Source organism: Rattus rattus, chromosome 8 (assembly GCF_011064425.1).
Source record: "Rattus rattus isolate New Zealand chromosome 8, Rrattus_CSIRO_v1, whole genome shotgun sequence".
Lineage (NCBI taxonomy): Eukaryota > Metazoa > Chordata > Mammalia > Rodentia > Muridae > Rattus > Rattus rattus.
Window position 1 is genome coordinate 33,959,051 of NC_046161.1, and position 12,253 is coordinate 33,971,303.

The following is a 12,253-nucleotide window of genomic DNA, read 5'->3' on the forward strand; positions in this document are numbered from 1 at the left end:
TATTTTTAAGGATGGTTTTACCCAAATAATGGCAACTTCCTTGGTCCTATGTAGCTCAAAGAATTTTATTATGTTCATTTTGCTTCCATTGGCAGGTCTGGCATGTACTGAAGCACAGTTATTTACTTACACAACCAAATACCACTGAACTGAGAATAGGACCCCCGTTGAAGGAATCAGAGAAAGAACTGGAAGAGCTTGAAGGGGCTCGAGACCCCATATGTACAACAATGCCAAGCAACCAGAGCTTCCAGGGACTAAGCTTCTACCTAAAGACTATACATGGACTGACCCTGGACTCTGACCTCATAGGTAGCAATGAATATCCTAGTAAGAGCACCAGTGGAAGGGGAAGCCCTGGGTCCTGCTGGTTGGTATTGGGAATCAAACTCCATATCTCTGCAAGAACAGTAAATGCAATTAGCAGGGTGACATCTATCTCTACATTCCCTACACTAAGCTTTTTGCTGAGTATTTGAACCAGATCCTTATGCTTGTACAATCAGCACTTTACCAATTGAGTCCCTGATCCAGAGCTTTTGTAAACCATTTAAGCCCAGCAAATTGTCACCACATGAATTTATCAGAGGCATGAGAAGTGGTATTGAAATAAGTAGAAAAGCAGGGTTGTGTCATGTACCTGGTTGTCAGGGTTCAAGATACCAAAGTCTCATCTGTTCCCTGGTTGGCTGTAGTTAGAGTAGGGACCTTGCAGGATTACTTATCTGTTAACATAATGGGAAATTCAGGAAGAGATAGTTTGTGGACAAGAGTTGATGAACTTGATTTTTAACCATGCTCAATAGACTTTAGCTTTGAATCCAAAACTCAATGGTAATATATTTTGGTGGTTCTCACCTGCAGTCCCAGCACTGGAGTACTAATGTAAAAAAAAACCCAAGTTTCAAGAATACATAGGGAGAACATAACTGAAAAAAGAAAAATTTATAATAGGAAACATAAGAGAGCCTCAGGCCAGACCTGAGTCAACTCCACAAACAGCAGGGATCTACAACCTGTGTTCCTATCTTGGGCTTTCCATCCACAAGTTAATTTGAACACTGACATGTAGTTGTATTGAAAAACCTCTATGGATCCAGTGTTAAGGAGAAGATTGCAGAAGGTCAAATCTGAGTGAGAGCTGGTAGATTGTGGAAAGTCAGCACCCAAACTGCTGAGCTTCCTGCAAAATGACAACTTCCTGTCTGGAGCTCTCATGAAATTCTTTGACAGTTAAGCCCATGTTCTGTCACAGTGGCTCTCCCAACCCTGGCTAACACAAATATCATCCTTCAGATCCAGCCAACAGGGAGCTGCCGGCACTGCCAGTTACAAGAAGGCTTCTGCATTGGGTTGAGTGAGAGCTGAGGTGTAATGGAATTTTCTGTCCCCAAGAAGAGAACTTTATAGTTGGGAAAGAGAAGGGTAAGTGGAAACAATGGAGAGATTAGGTTGAATCTCTTGTCTGCCTGTAGTGTGAGGAAGGTAAGAGCTAATGCAGAGAAAGGACCAAATTCAACACATGTAGATGCCCCTTGAACTTCATATCTTTGTTGTATTGCCTTCATCCTGTGGTATTCACTAGTCTCCCTTGACTCTCCATAAATGTCTGCTAGTCACTTCTATAAGGCCCAGGAGTGACACCCTGGTTCATTTGACTGGGTGTTCTCAAGAACTTGAGTGCCCTTATTTTCCAGAATGTAGTCAGAAAACAGTCTGCCTTCTTTATCAAGGTACACATAGTGGTAAGCACCAGTCCAAAGTTATCAAGATGGATATCCTAGGAAACTAGGCCTTCTTGTACTTCTGTCCATACTGACCCATCTTTACTGACATTTTCTTGGGAGTCAATGTGGATTGGTCCTCAGGACCCAACACATAGAAAACAGCACTGAACTATAAGTTCTTTGTTTTCCATTCTATACCTGGACGAATTGGCAGTGCTGTGAATATATCCCAGTTCCTATTTAAGCCTACGGACACTGTCCATGTGATCATTGGCCTGCTGTAGTAAGACTCATCACCATTAGACATTTGGGGAAGAAGAGGAAGGACCAATGAAGGAGGTGCTGAAAGATCTGGTTCTTGTACAATTCACAGTCATGGCTTCAATGTGCTACAGTGGGACTGGGCTGCAGCCAGGCTCTGATCATTTTTTGAATTTCCTCAGTTTTCATTGTAATGTCTCATTTTTCATTTCTTATTTTGTTTGTTTGCATACTCTTTATGTCCTCTGGTCAGTTTGCCTAAAGTTTTATCTATCTTGTTGATTTTCTCAAAGAACCAGCTCCTCATTTTGTTGATTCTTTGTATAGCTCTTTTTGTTCCTAGTTGGATGGTATCAGCCCCAAGTTTGAATATTTCCTGCTCTCTACTTCTTATGGGTGTATTTGTCTCTTTTTGATCTAGAGGTTTTAAGTGTGCTATGAAGCTGCTAGTGTATGCTCTACCCTGTTTCGTTGGGGAGACACTCAGAGCTATGAGTTTTCCTCTTAGTACTGCTTTCATTGTATTCCATAGGTTTGGGTATGCCCTGCCTTAGTTTTCATTAAATTATAAGAAGTCTTTAATTTCTTTCTTTATTTCTTCCTTGACCAAGTTATCACTGTGTAGAATTTTGTTCAACTTCAATGAGTATGTGGGCTTTCTGCCATTTTTTTTGTTGTTATTGAAGACCATCCTTAGTCTGTGGTTATCTGAGAGAATGCATGGGTTTTTATCAATTGTCTTGTATCTGTTTAAACCTGTTTTGTGACCCATTAGTCAATTTTGAAGAAGGAACCATGACGTGCTGAGAAGAAGGTATGTTCTTTTGTTTTAGAATGAAATACTCTGTAAATATTTGTTAAATCCATTTGTTTCATAACTTCTGTTACTTTCTCTGTGTCTCTGTATACTTTCTGTTTCCATGACCTGTCCATTGATGAGAATCAAGTGTTGAAGTCTTCCACTATTACTCTGTGAGGTGCAATATATTATTTGAGCTTTAGTAAGTTTTCTTTTATGAATGTAGGTTACCTTGAATTTGTAGAATATATATTAAGGATTGAGAGTTCATATTGATGGATTTTTTTCTTTGATGAATGTGAAGTGTCCTTCCTTATTGTTTTTTTTTTTTTGATAACTTTCAGTTGAAAGTCGATTTTATTCGATATTAGAATGGCTATTCCAGCGTGTTTCTTGGGACCATTTGCTTGGAAAATAGTTGTCCAGCCTTTTACTCTGTGGTAGGGTCTGTCTTTGTCACTGAGGTGTGTTTCTTGTAGGCAGCAAAATGCTGTATCTTTAAGTATTCAACCTGTTAGTCTCTGTCTTCATATTGGGGAATTGAGTCCATCAATGTTAAGAGATATTAAGGAATAGTAAATGGTGTTTCCTGTTCTTTTTGTTGTTAGAAGTGGAATTATGTTTGTGTCACTCTCTTCTTTTGGGTTAGTGACATTAGAATACTTTCTTTTTCCAGGCTGTAATTTCCCTCCTTATGTAGGAATTTTTCATATATTACCTTTTGTAGGGTTGCATTTGTGAAAGATATGGTTTAAATTTTGTTTTGTTATGGAATATCTTGTTTTCTCCATCTATGTTAATTGAGAGTTTTGCTGGATATATTAACCTGGGCAGGCATTTTTGTTTTCTTAGGTTCTGTTTGACATCTACCTATTTTCTTCTGACTTTTATAGTCTCTGTTGAGAAGTCTGGTATAATCCTGATAGGTCTACCTTTATATGTTACTTGACCTTTCTCCTTGCTGATATTAATATTCTTTCTTTCTTTCGTTCATTTTGTGTTTTGATCATGTGGTGGGACGAATTTCTTTTCTGGTCCAATCTACTGCGAATTCAGTAGACTTCTTGTATGTTTATGTGCTTCTCTTTCCTTAGGTTAGGGAAATATCCTTCTAAAATTTTTGTTGCAGATATTTTCTGACCTTTTAAGTTGGGAATCTTCTCTCTTTTCTTACCTATTATTCTTAGGTCTGATCTCCTATTTGTGACCTGGATTTCCTGGATGTTTTGGGTTAGGTGGTTTTTGCATTTTATATTTTCTTTGATGGTTGTGTTAACATTTTTTATGGTATCTTCTGGCCCTTAGTTTCTCTCTTCTATCACTTTTATTCTCTTAGTGATGCTTGTGTCTATGTCTCCTGATCTCTTTTCTAGGTTTTCTATCTCAAAGGTTGTCTCCCCTTGGGATTTCTTTATTGTTTCTCTTTCAATTTTTGTATCCTGTATTGCTTTTTTTTTCAATTCCTTAGCAGGTTTGGTTATGTTTTCCTGTAATTCTTTAAGGGATTTTTTGTGTTTTCTCTTTAAAGGCTTCTACCCATTTGCCTGTGATATACTGGATTTCTTTAAGGGATTTCTTTATGTACTTTTAAATTCCTCTCTCATCAGCATAAGATATGATTTTAAAACCAAATCTTGCTTTTCTAGTGTGTTGGTATCTTCAATATTTGCTTTGGTGGGAGAACTGTGCTCTTATGATGCCAAGTAGTCTTGTTTTCTCTTTCTTAGATTCCTCTGCTTGCCTCTATCAATCTAGTTATCTGTGGTGCTAGCTGGTCTTGCTGTTTCTCATAGTGGCTTGACCATCCTATAAGCCTTTGTACCAGCACTCCTGGAGCCTGGCTTTCTTCCAGAGGGGTCTGGGTACAGAGAGTTGTGACCATAGGTCAGCTTCAGGTGCAGGCACAAACCAGAAGGATCATCCTAGGTTCCAGAGGTCTCCAGTTGGGATTCTCTTGGACCAGGAATATGAGCAGAAATGGTGGTCTCCCCTGAGCTCTCAGGATTGTCCACTCTTCTGAAAGTCTAGATTTCTTATCCACTGAATTGATTACAGAGAGCTGTGGGACTGGATCAGCTCTAGGTGCAGGCAGAAACAAGAAGGCTGGGTATGGACATCTAACTGAGGTTCTTTACCACCTGCAATACTTACCTGTGACATTACACACACATGCTACTCTTCAAGGGTTCAGGTGCTCTTTTCTCACTGATCTGTGGCATGATTTCTCTCAAACTCTGTATTGCCCTATGACAATTTTTTAGGGGTACAGAGGTTCCATCTGGATTGTTTTTTTCGGAGCAGTAAGAGAACACATAAGATTCTAAAGTCTAGAAATTCCATGTTGGACTTGAGTAAATCCCCATTGCCTCCTCAAGCTTCTGTTTCCCTAGGATTAAGAAATGCCAGCTTTGGTTTGTTTAGTTTGTTTTTTCTGCAAACTTCAGGAATAGCCAGGATGTACATGAGATCTCCATTCATTACCAATTGGAAGTGGGTTGGCCAGTCTAAAGTGTCCTTCTGCTGTAAAGGCACATGGATTTCTCCCTGACCTCTTGGTTTCTTCTGTGTTGAAGAGTGTGGAACAGTTAGCAGAAGACGCAATGACAGACCAGGAATTCAGGGAGCAGTACCACATTTCCTAACAAGGTGCAAGACTTTCTCCTATCTTTTGAGTCCAGAGACTTCTTAAGCATTTTCTAAGAGCTTTTTAGGTCTATGATCACAGGGACCAAAAGATTTGAAGGAGGACAGACAGAGATAAAGTCACTTTCCTTGGGAGGCACCACATCTGCCCTAGTGACCTTCAATCATCTCTGCAAACAGAGATTTGCCTAGCATCCATCCTAGCCCCCCATTCAATGTTTCTGGAACTCTCTGTACTTAAAATTCTATTCTCACTGCCAGAGCCTATCTCCTAGAGTTCACAGTCTGTCCTTAGTCAATCAACATGTTAAAATATGCAAGACATATGTAAATAAATGGCTGCACATTCACAGAGTCCACCTGACAGTGTGAGCATGGTTGTGGATTAGCCATAAGGCAAAAATGAAACATTTCTTAGTCTTTGTTGTCCCTGAGCTGAGTAGGTTTTTGTTTTGTTGTTAAATAGTCTGAGCTGGAGGCCATCATCTATCTCCTAAGGAGCAGGCATGTGGAATGCTCACCCCCATAAAGCTGTGGTATCTCTCATAAATGCAACCATCTGGGGTCAGATTGATCAGGGACTTCCCCCATGAAAATGCACACATGTCCCACAGTAGAGTTGGTATGAGTCCATTGTCAACAAAGCCTGGAGGTGTCACTTCCACCTAAACCTCTCACTCTAGATCACTTTTCTAGGACAGACTTGGTCCTCCTGAGTTCCATGATTCACTTCAAGGAGTGGAGCCTTGGAACACTGCCTTCTATCCTCCATTCATATCTCTGAAGAACATAGTCTTAGTTGCTAAAGTCTGTCCAACAGTTTGAACTCATATTTCATGGGGGCATATTCCTCTGTGGACATGCCAGGAGGGCCTAGATGAGGGAGGTGAGCAAGGGCCCTCCTTAGTCACCAGAGAAGAGGCACCCCAAGTTGACAGCTCTCCAACAGGAATTATATCTCAATGAACTGGTGTACAATGCAGGTGGACAGGGGACTGGAAGCTCTTTGAAAGCATGCTGGCCAATGGAGAAGCATTTTTCTGGGACCAGGTGAAGGAATGTGTTAAGTGACGGAGATGTTGACCAGAGGAAGGGGAATCATCCTTGAACTATTTGCCTGTTTTCTATTTGTAGTTTGGAGGCAGGGACAGGTGCTGGCCATCATGTCTCAGACGACTTAAAGCTTATCACAAGAGGTCTGAGTCATCTTCCTCCACAGATATTATCATGCCCGTATCTTTAGTCCCTGAGGAAACAGTACCTTTAGACCTAATAGCCATAGCTGTAGTTAGGAGGCTGGACTTAATTTTTAGGACATTTTATTTTTAGTGAAGTGGACAGGAAAAATTCCTGTCAGGTTTTTAGTAATTCACGTGATAGAATGTTCTACCTAGGACAAGTGACTCTGTGATGACTCAACTAAGAAATCTGACAACAGTCTAAAGGTTGCTTCATACATAGTACCTTTCCTCTAAGAAAAAGAAAAGAGAGTCCCTCACTTCTACCCAGATGTGAGGCATGCTATCAAGAGCTTAAGAAGTCTCTGGCCTATACTATGGCTGTTAAGGACTGCTTACTCTGGCAGGATTGGCATCTAGGATGGTATTTACCAAACTCTGCCTGGAGAAGTTATATCTTATGATCTTTAACTAGACCCAGGCCACCAGAATTATTTCCTGAGGTTTTCTGAAAAGTGAGAGAGTGAATGGCTTCCAAAGTGAATCTCATGCATATGACAGGACAGGAGCAAGGTATTCTAGAAAAAAATTAGCTTTTTCTTGTGTGTATGTGCACGTATGTGTGTTGTGTGTTTGATTTAATATATATATATATATATATATATATATTAAGATACACAGACACATATAGATGTATACACATATATATATACTTTAAGATTTATACACACATATGTAAATAAATGCAAACACATATGATATTTATGTATATATACTATACCATATATATATACATACATATATATTACATATATCTCTCACACACACACATATATATTATATAAATTATATAATTATATAATTATATAAATATATTATATTTAGATGGAGGCCAGAGATCAAAATCAGGTAACTTTCCTTATTTTCACTCTTTTTTTTTAAAACGGCCCTTTTACTGAACCTAAAGATCATCAGTTCAGCTACACTGGCTGACCAGGGATCCTCCTGACTTTACCTCCCTGGCACTGGAATTACAGATTTCTACCACTGTATCCAGCTTTTTATAATACTACTAGATATCTCAACTCAGGTCTTAATGTTTGAGGAGGAAGGATTATATACACAGAGCCATTTTCTGTAAACCCAGGATTTGCAGGAGACCTCAAAGTGATCAGGGACAAAGTTAAGAGAAAATTTCCTTTTTGTTTGTGGAGCATTCAGATACAGAAACTAAACTAGACCCAATGAGAATAAAAAACTGGACAGGTGAACAAAACCATGATGGAGAAAAGTCAGAAACGGGGGACTCAGTGAGAATATCAGTAAGAACCTGTAGTACAGTAGAACAGATTTTGATGATGGAAGAAGCCACACTCTCATACTTAAACACACACACACACACACACACACACACACACACACACACACACATGCATGCACACTAGGACTTTCCTCATGAAGCCCCCCTGTGCCTTGCTGGAAATAGTCTTTTTTTCATTTGTAATGTTGGGGCCTCACCTGCACAATTGACACTGAGCTTCTACCTTGCATATCTGTCAGTTCCAAATGTAGAAGCTTTCAGAGTCATATGGGTGTGAGTGTGGGAATGGGTGAAGCAGTGATTTTTGGGTAGGAGGACTGAAACACAACATTACTGAGAGGCCTCAGAAGTTAGAGCGAGATCCTGAGTCTCAGGAGGCTCTCCAGAAAAGCAAAGAGTCTTCATTCAAGGTGAAGCTCAAACCCTATCACCTCTTTAGCACACTGGAAAGTGGTACAAATCTTGTCTATTTATCATGGTAGTAGGTTGAGGGACTTTCCAACTTGGCAGTTACATGATTGCTTGACATTTGCTTGACAAACTCCTATTGGATAGTGATAATTTCAGCTTGATTTGAACAATAGTTGCTAGCTTAATCAAACTACTTTATATATTATGTCTTTTCCCCTTATGAACTGATTGGTTGTTGCTAGAAGTGGCATGGCCATTTGTCCAGGGGAATTGTCATTGGTACCAGGGTGACATGGCTTCTGTAACATGTTGGGATTTTCCAGTATCTGAGTTCTTTTAAACGGCAAGTTAATCATAAAATGGAGTCTGAAAGCAAAGTGGAGTTTGTAGTATTAAGCTGGGACTTCATTCCTCCCTCCTCCCATTATAAGTACCTAGTATGACACAGTCAGGGGGTGGAAGTTAAAAAAAAACAAACAACTATGCTCAAGGTTGCACACTCTCTTCCTACTTATTCAATATAGTTCACAAAGTCCTAGCCAGAGCAATTAGACAACAAAAGGAGATCAAAGGGATACACTGGTATGCACTCATTGATAAGTGGGTATTAGCCCAAATGCTTGAATTACCCAAGATGCACAGAACACACGAAACTCAAGAAGGATGACCAAAATGTGAATGCTTCACTTCTTCTTTAAAAGGGGAATGAGGGTACCCTTGGGAGGGAATAGGGAGGTAATGTATAGAACAGAAGCAGAAGGAACACCCATTCAGAATCATCCCCACATGTGGCCCATACATATACAGCCACCAAACTAGATAAGATGAATGAAGCAAAAAGTGCAGGCTGACAGGAACCTGATATAGATCTCTTCTGAGAGACACAGCCAGAATGCAGCAAATACATAGGCAAATGCCAGCAGCAAACCACTGAATTGAGAACGGGACCCCTGTTGAAGGAGTCAGAGAAAGGACTGAAAGAGCTTGGAGGGGCTCGATACCCCATATGAACAACAATGCCAACCAACTAGAGCTTCCAGGGACTAAGCCTCTACCCAAAGACTATACATGGACTGACCCTGGGCTCCAACTGCATAGGTAGCAATGAATACTCTAGTAAGAGCACCAGTGGAAGGGGAAGCCCTTGGTCCTTCTAAGACTGAACCCCCAGTTAACATGATTATTAGCAGGAGGCCGGTAATGGGGGGAAGCTGGGGAGGGGAATACCCATATAGAACAGCAGGTGGAGGGTTTAGGTGGATGTTGGCTGGGAAACCGGGAAGAGGAATAACAATCAAAATGTAAATAAGAAATACCCAAGGTAATAAAGGTGGAGAAAAAATAAAAGAACAAAGGGTCCAAAGGATGGAAAACCCAGAGAAGTTAAGTGGGTGATAATCACCAGTCACCAATTGTGGTTATACAAACGAGCAATGCAGCATTGTAAGAAAGAGAAGACAGTACAAAATGACAGAAAGGTAGACAGCATGACCAGAATGTTCATGGTGGCTATGGATTCTGGAGTGTTTCTGCTAGAAACATGACTGCTATGAATGTGTTGAACATTTTGCTTGTGTCTGTACAGATTGACAATCATGGAGCCACTGGACCAGACAATGGTCACAGAAAAGAAGATTTCAGGACACACCACCGATGTTACATAGAGTGAGTCATTGATTTCACTATGCCTTACAATATAGCAGTACTCAAAATACATATTTCTTGTCACATTTTTCATATTACTATTGGCAAACATGTCCACAAAGAAAATTGAAATGTATAAACATGTACCAGACCCAGAGGAGGGAAATGAAGGAGCCAAGAAGCGTTGATTTCATTGATTTTTTATTCACAAAACAGGATACCCTTTGACTGATGATAATGGCCTGGAAGATACACAGGAGACAGATGGTGTCAATGGATATACTCTGGTTAACTTTCTGAATATAGAAAATAAATCTGCATCCAAAATCATTTACAAACTGCTTCAACCCCACACCTGCTATGGTGAATGGCACTCCCATAAAGAGAAATATCAACATGTTGACTGCTATTAGGTGCATGAGAATCAAATCTTTGGTATTTAATGTATGTTCCATATAGTAGTGTAAATAGTTGATAAGAAGAGACAAATTGATAGTAATTCCAGTAGTAATTTGTGATAAGATAATGATTTTGATTGTCAGACTCCAGAAGTACATTCTGTTATTGGGCCCAATATTCAGTTTTCCTACTGTTGCAATGTAGATACCACAGGCTGTTTGTGAAATCTCCAAGCAGTCAATGGTCACACCCATTTTTCTGATCAAAGTGAATGAAAGTATTAATAATCTGAAGAGATACTGATAGGCTATATCAGAAGGATCCTTGGAGCTTGGGAATACAATTTCAACGTAGAATATATTCTATGTAGGCAATTTAACTTAACCATTCCACCTTAAAGTTACTGACAGTAGTTTATTATTTGTAATATATACAATTGTAAGGATGCTGAAAGTGTCAGGATATACATATGTATTGGAAACATGCCATCATAATCATAGACTATGCAGTATTATAAGCAAGATTATTATGTCAGTGAAAAGCAACAAAAAGAAAATATCAGTAGTAAGAAGCATATTATAAGACTATTATAACATACTGGTATGTTATAGTCATGGTACAAAAGAAACCGATTTTAATGACTACTACAAACTTCAAAAGTATCAATTCTTAAGGTATATTTCATGTAATATTATATGGTAAATAATTAAAAATTAATACTACCATTCACTCTCTATATATTTGCAGACACACACACACTATATATATATATATATATGAGAGAGAGAGAGATACAAAATTGTATTAAGAATATAAAGTGTATTCAAGTAACAACACATATCTTATTAAGAGCTAGCTCTTATGCAAAGTCAAAACACAAAAATCTGGGCACATGGATTGTTATGCAATCTCACAGAATTCTCAACAGCATAAAATAGGCATGATTAAACATTATGGAAAGCAAGCCTGATTTATGTTAGCTACTGGGGAAATACTGAGTATCACTATTAAACCCAGGATGTGGGTTTTGAGCATCTTCACTTGGGCCTTCCTTTTTATTTTTTTTCTTGAATCTTTGAAATCTAGCCTGGTTATCCTGGACTTTATGTATAAGATCTGCCTATAAGGGAGTTTCTACCACACATGTCCATTTAGTTCTGGGTTACCTCACTCAAAATGATATTTTCTAGTTCCCTCGCAGCTGCATCAGTGGCTATTCCTTAAGCTATTGTCTGACAGTGGTATTCATTCTCTTGTTTGGACTGCATTTTCTGGCCTCAGTGGCAGAGAGTCTGTCAAGCTGTTTAGAGATTTGATGTGACAGCAGGATGGGAGTACACAGGGGGACCTTTACCCTCTTTGAGGAGAATGTGAGAGACAAATGAGAATGGAGGCAGAGACCAGGATATAAAGTGAAGCAATTTATAAATTATTGGAATGAAAGCTGCATGATGAATAATCGTGCACCACTTAACAGAATCTGGTGGAAATAGTGGAAAAGAAGACCATGAGTTAATCAGTCCATTTGTGCATTGCAGTGGGAGGAAATGATCAGGGCATCACACTTTATTCCTGCAAGCCAAGGTGTCACTAATTTTATTTTTAGGTTAGGAGATATCCCATTGCAGAATGTAACCATAACAGCTGTGAATCAGCAACAGGCTGAACTACGAAACCCCCGTGTGGGAAATGTTGCTGTAGATTCATGAACTATACAGGGTCCATGAACAGGACAATCCAGAACTAGGACAGAATGGACAGTGAAGCGCGGAACCTGAAGTTGTTGAAATAGTAAGGAAGAAATCTGAGACCTTAGGAACTACCAGATATTTACAGTCTCTCCTTCCCTGGGCTCTGAAATTGCAGAACA

The 12,253-nt window shown here is 39.4% G+C and overlaps 1 pseudogene; it reads right to left on the reverse strand.

The window, feature by feature from the left end:
- Nucleotides 1-9,685: 9,685 nt before the first annotated feature.
- LOC116907348 lies at nucleotides 9,686-10,541 on the reverse strand (annotated as a pseudogene).
- Between the last annotated feature and the right edge of the window lie 1,712 nt (nucleotides 10,542-12,253).